At 48.4% G+C, this 11,854-nt stretch overlaps 1 non-coding gene across 1 annotated transcript; it reads right to left on the reverse strand.

Moving 5' to 3' along the window:
* Positions 1–11,548: 11,548 nt before the first annotated feature.
* LOC135269542 (U7 small nuclear RNA) lies at positions 11,549–11,610 on the reverse strand. Its single transcript, XR_010337803.1, has one exon. It is a non-coding gene; the product is annotated as a U7 small nuclear RNA (small nuclear RNA).
* Between the last annotated feature and the right edge of the window lie 244 nt (positions 11,611–11,854).

Here is an 11,854-nt window from a genome sequence, read left to right on the forward strand (position 1 = left end):
TGACCTTGCCCCACGTGGGTGAGCTGGGAGCACCCCACGCCTCAGCTGTGAGGCCAGGCCAACTCCCAGCTCTCAGGGGCCACTTTCTCTCAGTCACCAAGTTTGGTCTGGTTTGATTTCTCCTATCATTAAAATATAGCCTTGTTAGGCCGGGCACGGGGGCTCACGCCTGTAATCCTAGCACTTTGGGAGGCCAAGGCAGGCGGATCACTTGAGGTCAGGAGTTTGAGACCAGCCTGGCCAATGTGGTGAAACCCCATTTCTACTAAAAATACAAAAATTAGCCATGTGGGGTGGCAGGCACCTGTAGTCCCAGCTACTTGGGAGGTGGAGGTGGGAGAATCACTTGAACTCTGGAGGCAGAAGTTGCCGTGAGCCAATATCGCACCACTGCACTCCAGCCTGGGGTGACAGAGTAAGACTATTGTAAAAAAAAGTTCTGGGGCTGTATGGTGGTGATGCTTGCCCCACACTCTGAATGTACTTAATGCCATAGAACTGTACAGTTAGAAACTGTTCAGTCTCCTACATAGGTCTCCCTCCAAAAGGGCACGTCTTCAGGACAGCTGCAGCAATTCCACAGCTACACACTCACTGTCTAGTTTTTTTGTTTTGTTTTGTTTTTGAGACAGGGTCTTACTCTGTGGCCCAGGCTGAGTGCAGTGGTGATTGGAGTGCAATTGGTTGTGATGGTAAGTTTTATATGTATTTTAACACAATTGAAATATGCATATATGATAATGTAACAGTCCCCGGTCCAGGGTCCTGGGAAGGCTGGCCACTGCTGTCTTCAGACCTAGCTGCTTGTCCCAGCTGCCCTGGAATCCCTAAAGGCAGGTGCGCATATAGCCACTAGAGGGCAGCATGAGCCGACGAACAGGGAGACAGGGTAGAAATGTTTTCAGGGCTCACCCAGGTCCTCAACTTCTCCAAATGCCAGACAGGAAGGATCATTCCAGCACACCCACCAGGCCTGGTTGCAGTGAGGCTGAGAGGAGAGAACAGATTGCAAAACTAGAAAGTGTCCAGGAGGGGCTGGGCGCAGTGGCTCACGCCTGTAATCCCAGCACTTTGGGAGGCCAAGGCGTATGGATTACCTGAGGTCAGGAGTTTGAGATCAGCCTGGCCAATAGGGTGAGACCCCCATCTCTATTAAAAGTATAAAAATTAGTCCAGTGTGGTGGCGTGCGTCTGTAGTCTCGGCTACTCAGGAGGCTGAGACAGGATTGTTTGAACCTGGGAGGCGGAGGTTGCAGTGAGCCAAGATCACACCACTGCACTCCAGTCTGGGCGACAAGCAAGACTGTCTCAAAAAAAAAAAAAAGTGTTCAGCCCGGGCAACACGGAGAAACTCCAACTCTACTAAAAATAGAAAAATTAGCCGGGTGTGGTTGTGAGCACCTGTGGTCCCAGCTACTTGGGAAACTGAGATGGGAGGATCACTTGAGCCCAGGATGCAGAGGTTGTAGTAAGCTGAGATCACACCACGCCACTGCACTCCAGCCTGGGCCACAGAGCGAGACCCTGTCTCAAAAGCAAAACAAAAAAACTAGAGACTGCGTGATGTGGCTGTGGCATAGCTGCGGCCGTCCTGGGGACACGCCCTTTTAGAGGGAGACCTATTGGGGACTGAATTCTTCACTGGCTCAAACCCCCACCTGCAAGGAGGGGCCACCTGGAAGTCCCCATGCTGCTCCCCTGCAATTCCATGCCTGGGAACCTGGGCACGGTAAGCACAGAATCAGGGCTGGGACAAAGGGCAGCATGGCGCACTGCGGAGTCCTGAGCCTTTCCAATGGTTTCCCTGTCCCCAGGGGCCCCTTTCCTGAGTCACAGGCCACCCCCTCCACGGCAACCCAATCCCCTCCCCACTCTGGTAGAGAGACAGATGGTAGAAATGGGGAATTCGCCGGGCGCGGTGGCTCACGCCTGTAATCCCAGCACTTTGGGAGGCCGAGGCGGGTGGATCACGAGGTCAAGAGATCGAGACCATTCTGGTCAACATGGTGAAACCCCGTCTCTACTAAAAAGACAAAAAATTAGCTGGGCACGGTGGTGCATGCCTGTAATTCCAGCTACTCAGGAGGCTGAGGCAGGAGACTTGCCAGAACCCAGGAGGCGGAGGTTGCGGTGAGCCGAGATCGCGCCATTGCACTCCAGCCTGGGTAACAACAGTGAAACTCCGTCTCAAAAAAAAAAAGAAATGGGGAATTGAATGGAGTGCAGGAGGGGAGGAGGTTGGGGAGAGGGGAGGAGGCTGAGCTGATAAGGAAGAATGTCAGGGACTGAGGACATTTTCCAGGAAATGTTCTCCTCAGTTTAATGCACGTTTTTATGTAACAAAATAATCTATGAAGTAACAATGTTGACATCTCCAAAGAGGAGGAAGTTGCACATCAGAGAAGTGGTGTGCCTCACAGCAGAGACAGATCAAAACGGGTCCAGTGAAAATTCTATAGGCCCTCATTGCAGACCTACTTCAGAAATCCACATTCTAGAATGTTCCAGAACATTCATGTGACAAAGGTGCCAAAGTCCGACTGAAAAAAATATCGAATGTCTTGAGCCCTGCATCTTAGTTTGTTTGTTTGTTTTTTGCTTTTTGAGACAGGGTCTCACTCTGTTGCCCAGGCTGGAGTACAGTGGTGTAGACATGGCTCACTGCAGCTTTGATGATCTCCTGGGCTCAAGCAATCCTCCTACCTCAGCCTCCCAGGTAGCTGAGACCCCAAGCATGCACCACCACACTTGGCTAATTTTTAAAATTTTTTGTAAAGATGGGTTTTTGCCATGTCGCTGAGGCTGGTCGGGAACTCTTGGCCCCAAGCAATCCTCCTGCCTCAGCCTCCTAAAGTGCTGGGATTACAGGAGTGAGCCACTGTGCCCAGCTAAGTAAGACCTGCATCTGTTTTGTTTTCCTTTTTTTTGTTTTGGTAGAGATGAGATCTCTCTATGTTGCCCAGGCTGGTCTTGAACTCCTGAGCTCAAGTGATCTTCCTGCTTTGGCCTCCCAAAGTGCTAGGATTACATGCGTGAGCCACTGTGCCAGGTTAAGACCTGCATCTTAAGTGGGGGGAGCTTAGACTGCAGGCTGTTGCTTGCGAGTGAGATATAATTTTCCTAACCCATCTGGAAAGGTCCTTGTATCCTGTATGACTCATACTAATTCTCAGAGAGTGATCATCAGATTAGAGACCCTGGAGTGTACCCTGCTCATAACCTTCCTTCTGCAGAAAAAAATGTGTGTGATTCAGCAGAAAATAATGCACTGTCTACACACAGCACACCCTTCCTGATTATCAGATCCTAGCCTTATGTTGTCTTTGAGCTACTTTACAGCTCTGTAAATTGTAGGTAAATGATATATTGCTGGCCGGGCATGGTGACTCAAGCCTGTAATCCCAGCACTTTGGGAGGCCGAGGAGGGCAGATCACTTGAGGTCAGGTGTTCAAGACCAGCCTGGCCAACATGGTGAAACCCCATCTTTACTAAAAGTACAAAAATTAGCCGGGCATGATGGCAGGTGCCTGTAATCCCAGTTACTCAGGAGGCTGAGGCAGGAGAATTGCTTGAACCCGGGAGGCAGAGGTTGTAGTGAGCCAAGATGGTGCCGCTGCACTCCAGCCTGGGCAATAGAGCGAGACTCACTTTCAAAAAAAAAAAACAAAACATTTATTGCCCTATCTAGTAGAGGCTCTCCCTCACTCTCTTGTTGAAAAACCAATTTCAATTTTCACATTCATTTCAATATTCTGACCTATGAATGTGACTGTTCTTAGCTGCCCTTCTGAGCTGGTTATAACATCACCTGGCTCCCTTATGAGTTAAATAAAATGGTTAATACCGATTCATTTTCTATCTGTGTTTTTGAAAATGATCTTGCAACACTTCCTTCATCAGGTGTTTATGACAGCTCCTTTAGGCCAGGGGAGGTGGTGGGGTTTTCCTTGCAGGACATCCCATGAAGCAGAGTTAAGAGCAGCCGGCAGGCAGCCCCTGCTCCCCAGAGCAGCCTCTGAACGGGAAGGAAGGGGAGGGGAGGAGGAAGAGAAGAGGGAGGGGAGGAGGAAGAGAAGAGGGAGGGGTTCTGCCCAGTGGGTGGGACAAGGTCTTAGCAAAACCTGGATTCTTGGGCTGGGTGAAGTCGCTCATGTCTATAATCCCAGCACTTTGGGAGGTGAGGTGGGAGGATCACTTGAGCCCTGAGATTCTATTCCAGCCTGGGCAACAGAGCGAGATCCCATCTCTAAAAAAAAGAAAGAAAGAAACTAGATTCTCTCTGTGGTTAAGCTCCTAACAGCTATTTGACCTTGAGACACAACCTCTTTAAGTTTTGAGGGTAAGGAATGGTATCAAAAACTGGCATTTATTTCCTGAGTTCTCGTTTGTCTTGTTTGGGGAGAGGCTGGAGAGGTGCGATGATTGATTATGCAGGAAGGAAGCTAGGTTTCAGCAGGCAGGCAGTCTGCCTGGGATCAAGGCTCCTTGGTGATGATGATACTGACAGTAATAACAACAGCAGCCACTACCATTTCATGGGCACGCATATGCCCATATGTATTATCCCATCTAGTCCCCACAGCTGCCTGGAAGGAACAATCTATGATCCCATCGTTCAGACAGGGAGACGAAGGCTCAAGGTCACATCACATAGATTCCAGCTCTAAATTTAGCCACATCCTAAACCCTTTCTTCCACTGCCTTTGCCTCCAGAAGTGACAGGGCAATCCCTTGGCCATCACTTTCTTCCTCACCTGGAAAACAGAGAGAATTATTACTTTGATCATCACACATAAAAGAATGCAATGGCGATTGACCAGATGCCATGTGATTTCCTGGGCGGGTTCCAGAAAGGAAGAAAGGGCATTAGTGGAAAAGCTGGTGAAATCCCAAGGAAGTCTGGAGTTTGGTGAGTCATGTTGTACCAATGTCGGTTTCCTAGTTTCGACAGTGCCATAGTTGCGTGAGATGTTAATGGAAGGGAAACTGACGAAGCGTGTAAGAGAACTCTATATGATCTTTGCAGTGTTTCAGTATATCTGAATTTATTTCGAAATCAAGTTTCTTATTTAAAGGGAAAAGGCTTTGCACCCCAGCTCTGGGATGCCCTGCCTCCGACTGATGACGTAAGAACAAGGGAGGGAGAGGAGGCCATCAGACACTCTTCTTCTAACAGGAAAGTTGGGCTGAGAGGGGCGTCGTGTCTGGACAAGGGGGAGGGGCCGCTTACTAAGGAGAGGGCAGAGAAGAGGAGGGGGACCTGACCCAATTTCTATAGCATGTGGGAGACAGGTGCCAAGTAGGAAGAGGATGATGAGGGGTTTCAGAAAATCAGAGTGACCTTCACCTAATGTGGATGGTAATTTTTTTCTCGTCCATAAACACAGCAAGGATTCCTCAGGAAAACACAACACAACCCAGGAATCCTGAACTGGTCCTTTAAAGTTAGCAGGATTCCATGCTTCAGACCATAGGGAGGGACTGGGTGAAGCAGGAAGAAACCCATGAGGGGTTACCCTGAAGGCCCAATCAGAAGACAGATGGGGTCAGTGAGGGTTAAGAATGCTCTCTGGGGCCTGTGAGTCATGGGCCTGGCAGCTTGGGACTTCCCAGGACTGCTCAGACGGGCTGTGGCATGCAGGGAGCTCAGCCAGAACCTCCCTTGCAAATCTGCACCCCTTGCCCCAGCACCCTGCCCTGGCCTTCCAGCACCCCTCTAACTAGCACCCCCTCCTTGGCAGGGCAGAACTCCCTATGGCCCAGTCTGGGATGGCTTCAAATCAGGTCCCACGGGCAGGAAGCAAACAATGGCTCCACTCCAGTGTGCCTAGAGATCCCACTTCATTCATTCATGTGTTCATTCATTCACTCGTTAATAAAATGCTCATTGACGCCTCCCAAATGCCAGTCACTGCCCTTGGCACAGAGCTCAGTTGTGTGGAGAAAGGAGGCAAGAGAACAGCCCGTGCTAGGGAGGCACAGCAAGGAGTCCAGGAGGGCAGGCTGCGGAGAAAGTGATGTCAGAGCTGGGCTTAAAGGGTGTGCAGGAGGTCAGCCAGGCGAGGCTCGGGGCCCAGAGGTCTCCAGGTGCTTGCTCTGAGCGGGGCACAGCTGAATGTGGCTGAGGGTGTGGGAAGTGGCAGGATGAGGTCCAGACTCAGGCAGGAACCAAAGCAGCAAGGCTACCTAGACTGCTGGGGTGGGACTTCTTCCCCTGCGAGCAATGGTGAGAAGGAAGAACCCTAAACCGGTAGAATTCAGTGGTGGCCAGGGCCCAGAGAGGGTGTGAGACCGGCCAAGCTCACACAGCTGGTTAGTGGCCAAGCCCTGTGTGTCCTGACCGCCAGAACACGGCTTTCCCCACCCCTCCTGCTGCCTCTGTTATCTTCGAGACCTACTTGTAAACACAGGCAGGCACCTGCAAACACTTGAATACCTCTTCGAGGAGGAGGGTGGAGGTGGGGGAATGAAGGCATGCAGGTGAATGGGGTCAGTGTTGTGCACAGGCTGACCCAGCGCAGATGGTCCGGTCAGTGGGAAGGAGGGCAGAATTCCTGTATCGGTGAGAGCACTTGCCCTAGAGGGATTCAGTGACTCACTGGGTTCACACCTCCTCCTCCCTCTGGGCTTTGATCTCAGCTCCCTGGAGGGAGGTGCGGCCTGGATTCCTGGGGGCAGGACCATCCTCCTCTCCCTGCCCTGCGCTGTGGGTCCAGACTGGGATGCTAGCTGCCTCCACACCCCTCTGAACTCCCACACACACCCTTCTGAGGCCCTGGTAAGTTTCCGTTGGCCCCACTGGCTGAGTCAGCCTTCACCATCACCCAGGGCATTTGCTTCCCTCTCCTGCTGAGCTCAGCCATGCGTTTTACTGCCTGGTGCCACATTCCTTCCCCTCCTGTCTCTGGGAGGATGATCAGATCTGGCAAAGAGCCCATGACTGCCCAACCAGCAGAACTAATAAATGACTGCAGGGTGGGACTCCGTGGAGACCAAGACAACAGGAGCTCTTGGACTGAGGACTAGAGGAAATAACCCCAGAGGCTGCCCCCGAGCAAGGACTACTTACTAACCCTGCCAACAGCCCTGGGAGACAGAAATATTATCACCTCTATTTTATAGAGAGGAGAAAAGAGGGGTGCAAGAGTCATGGGGACAGTGAATTACCCTGACATCCACAAAGGGCCCTCTCGGATTCTGTGTCATGAGTTGAAAGGGAGGCAGCTGGCAAGGTGGTGTGACCTTTAGCTGTCCAAGTGCAGGTGCAGGTGCGGCGGAGGTGGGGCTGAGGGACTGACCAGTGCTGGGGTTTTGTCAATTCTGACAATGATTCACAGACCACAGGAGGGGGTGGGGGTGGAGCCTGACCATGGACTGTGGGCAGGCAGGCTGAGGGACAGGGGAAGAGGGCAGGGTCCATGGACTGCTGGAGCTGGGGCACAGGAGGAAAGAAAGGAGGTGAGGTCACAGAGGTCAGTCGATGGAAATTACAGAGGAGGGGGAGTCATTGGCCACGGGGGATGGATACTGGGCTGGCACCACTCCCAGGGTGGGAACCCTTGGCATACAGCCTGCACAGAACAGGCCCTCAGAGAATAAGCGTGGAATGAATGAATGGCTACTTGGGGAGAGTCTGGGTTTTGATGACTCAAAGGATATTTTGCTTTCTTCTTTCTAGCTTTTTTTGTTTGTTTTTGTTTTTTTGAGATGGAGTCTCATTCTGTTGCCCAGGCTGGAGTGCAGTGGGGCGATCTCGGCTCACTGCAACCTCCACCTTTCAGGATCAAGCAATTCTCCTGCCTTGGGCTCCTGAGTAGCTGGGACTACAGGCACCCACCACTATTCCCACTAATTTTTGTACTTTAAGTAGAGATGGGGTTTCGTCATGTTGGCCAAGTTGGTCTCGAACTCCTGATCTCAGGTGATCTGCCTGCCTCGGCCTCCTAAAGTGCTGGGATTACAGGTGAGAGCCACTGCACCCAGCCTGCTTTTTTTTTTGAGTCGGAGTTTTGCTCTTGTTACCCAGGCTGGAGTGCAATGGCGTGATCTTGGCTCACCGCAACCTCCACCTCCTGGGTTCAGGCAATTCTCCTGCCTCAGCCTCCTGAGTAGCTGGGACTACAGGCACGTGGCACCATGCCCAGCTAATTTTTTTCGTATTTTTAGTAGAGACGGGGTTTCACCATGTTGACCAGGATGGTCTTGATCTCTTGACCTCGTGATCCACCCGCCTTGGCCTCCCAAAGTGCTGGGATTACAGGCGTGAGCCACCGCGCCTGGCCTGCCTGCTTTTTTTTAAATAACACCTTTATTGAGATAGAATTCACATATACAAAATTCATCCTTTTTTTCTTTCTTTTTTTTTTTTAGAGACAGGGACTCATTATGTTGCCCAGGCTGGAGTGCAGTGGCTATTCACAGGTGAGATCCCACTACTGATCAGCACGGGAGTTTTGATCTGCTCCATTTCCGACCTGGGCCAGTTCACCCCTCCTTAGGCAACCCGGTGGTCCCCTGCTCCCGGGAGGTCACCATATTGGTGCCGAACTTAGTGCGGACACCCGATCAGCATAGTGCACTACAGCCCAGAACTCCTGGACTCAAGTGATCCTCCAGCCTCAGACTCCCGAGTAGCTGGGACTATAGGCATGCGCCACCGCGCCCGGCCAAAATTCACCCTTTTAATGCCACATATACAAAATTCACCTTTTTTTCCTCTCTTTTTTTTTTATGAGAGAAAAAAAGAGAAAGAGAAAGAGGGAGAGAGAACTATTGCCCGGGCTGGAATGCAATCTAAAAATAGGTATTAAAAACCTCTTTTATGCCGATAATTGTGCTTAGCAACGGAGACAGGAAGGAATAAGGGAAGAAAATAACAAACAAACAGCCAACCAATATTTCATTTAAGTCTGTGAAATGCCATGCAAATGCTGAAGAGTGATTTACTTCCAATTATATAGTCACTTTCAAAATAGGTGTAATATGATACTGAGAAAAATGTATGTTCTGTGGACCTGGGGTGGAGAATTCTATAAATATTCACTAAGTTTACTTATTCCAGGTCTAAGTTCAAATCATAGATGTCCCTATTAATTTTCTATGTCATTGATCCGTCGAATATTAACAATGTGGTGTCAAAATCTCCCGCTATTATTGTGCGGAAGTCCAGGTCTCTTTATAAGTCATTAAGAACTTGTCTTATGTATCTGGGTGCTCCTGTATGGGGTGCATATATATTTATAGTCATTACTCCTGTTGTTGCATTGATCCTTTTACCGTTATATAATGTCCTTCTTTGTTTCTTTTAGTCTTTGTTACTATTGAAGTCTATTTTGCGAGAGACGAAAGTTACAACTCTTGTTTTTTTTTTTTTTTTTTTTTTGCTCTCGATTTAATTGGTGAATCTTCCTCCATCTCTTTGTTTTGAATCTTTATATGTCGTTGCTTGTGAAATAGATCTGGATACAGCGTACTGATGGGTTTTGACTTTTTATTCAATTTACTTGTCTGTGTCTTTGATTGGGGCATTTAATCCATTTAAATTTAGAATTAATATTAATGTTTGTGAGTTCAATATTGTCATTTAATGCTAGCTGGCTATTTTGCCCATTAGTTGATATAGATTCTTCATTATGGAGATATTCTTTACCTTTTGGTAAGTTTTTGGGATGACTGATACTGGTTGTTCCTTTCTGTGTATAGTGCTTCTTTCAGAAGCTCTTGTAAAGCAGGCCTGGTGGTGATGAAATCTCTGAGTGCTTGCTTGTTTGCAAAAAATTTTATTTTTCCTTCGCTTATGAAGCTTAGTTTGGCGGGATATGAGATTCTGGGTTGAAAATTCTTTTCTTTGAGGATGTTGAATATTCACCCCCACTCTCTTCTAGTTTGTAGGGTTCCTGGTGAGAGGTCTGCTGTGAGTCTGATAGGCTTCCCTTTATGGGTAACGTGACCTTTCTCTCTAGTTGCCCTTAGAATTTTCTCCTTCATTTCAACCCTAGTGACTCTAGCGATTATGTGTCTTGGAGTTGCTCTACTTGAGGAATATCTTTGTGGTGTTCTCTGGATTAGTTGGAGTTGAGTATTGTCCTGCCTTACTAGATTAGGAAAGTTTTCCTGAATCATATCCTGAAGAATATTTTCCAACTTGGATTAATTCTCTTCATGACATTCAGGTATAACTATCAATTGTAAATTAGGTCTTTTCACATAGTCCCATATTTCTTGGATACTTTGCTCATTCCTTTTTACTCTTTCTTCTCCAATCTTGTCTTCTTGTTTCATTTCATTAAGTTGGTCCTCGACCTCTGATATCCTTTCTTCTGCTTGATCAATTTGACTGTTAAAACCTGTGCATACTTCACGAAGTTCTCGTATTGTGTTCTTCAGTTCCATTAATTCACTTATATTCCTCTCTAAGTTGTCTATTCTCGTTAGCATTTCATCAAACCTTTTTTCAAGGTTCTTAGTTTCTTTACATTGGGCTAGAACATGTTCTTTTAGCTCACTAAAGTTCCTTATTATCCACTTTCTGAAGCCTTAATCTGTTATTGGAACACACTAGTTCTCCATCAGGCCTTGTTCTTTTGTTGATGAGGAACTGTGATCACCTGTAGAAGGAGGGGCATTCTGATCTTGGGTATTCTCAGCCTTTTTACGCTTGCTTCTTCCCATCGTTGTGAGTTCATCCACCTGTCGTCTTTGTAATTGCCTACTTTCAAATTAGGTCTCTGAGTGGACATCCAACTTGTTGATTCCTAGTGCTGAAATCTGAGCAACCCACTGGGCCGGCCAAAACAGCAGCATTAAGATTCGTGGTGCTTTTCTGCCCGGGAATCTCCCGTCTGGCTTCCCTCTTGAGTCCCTTCTTCAATCAGGTAAATGGGCAACTCTGCCTTCCTGGAGCTCCAAATGTCGACCAAAAGGGGACCCAGTCCCATTTACTCTGCACCAAGAACTGTCGCACTGGGGCACAGGTAAAACCGCCACACCGGCCACAAGAGTCGCCCTGGCAACCTGTGGGGCTCCTCCACTGGGAATCTTCCGGTCTGTGGGTAACAAAAATTCGTCTGAAAGTGTGGCATCCTCTCATTCTGTGAGCTTTCTCTGGGAGTTACAATCCCGAGCTGCTAGTGATCAGCCATCTTGGATCTCTCTCCAAAATTCACCTTTTAAAGTTTGTTTTGCTTTGTTTTTTGAGACAGGGTCTCATTCTGTCACCCAGGCTAGAGTGCAGTGCTGCAATCATGGCTCACTGCCACCTCGACCTTCAGAGTTCAAGCCATCCTCCAGCCTCAGCCTCCTGAGTAGCCTGGACCATAAGTGCACACCATCTTGCCTGGCTTATTTATTTATATTTGTAGAGATAGGGTCTCCCTGTGTTGCCCAGGCTGGTCTTGCACTCCTGGGCTCAAGTGATTCTCCTGCCTCAGCCTCCCAAAATGCTGGGATTATAGGTGTGAGCCACTGTACCCGATCCTGTTTGATTCCTTTACAAGAAGCACATGATACTTCTTTCTTTTTCTTTTTTATTATTATTTTTAATTTTGAGGGGGCTTTCCGGCAAAAACCAGAAAGCCTGCTAGACAAATTCTAAAAAAGCTGTAACACTAGCACATGATACTTTTATAATATGAACCCATGTATGTTTTTAAAATTCATTTTTCTAAAAAGATAGGCTGAATCCATAAGAGAAAAAATAATGGACCAAAACTTAGAGAAAAGATAAGTACTGACTGGGACCCAGGACTGTGGCCCGCCCTGGGCTGATGTGTGCTTTGAGCAAACCACTGCCCTTCCTAGAGCCTTGCCTGTGACATAGGGGTGGGCAGAAGTGGACAGAGCAGCAGCTAAGGA

This window comes from Aotus nancymaae, unplaced genomic scaffold, assembly GCF_030222135.1.
Source record: "Aotus nancymaae isolate 86718 unplaced genomic scaffold, 86718_ANA_hifiasm-v0.15.2.pri h1tg000053l, whole genome shotgun sequence".
Classification (NCBI taxonomy): Eukaryota; Metazoa; Chordata; class Mammalia; order Primates; family Aotidae; genus Aotus; species Aotus nancymaae.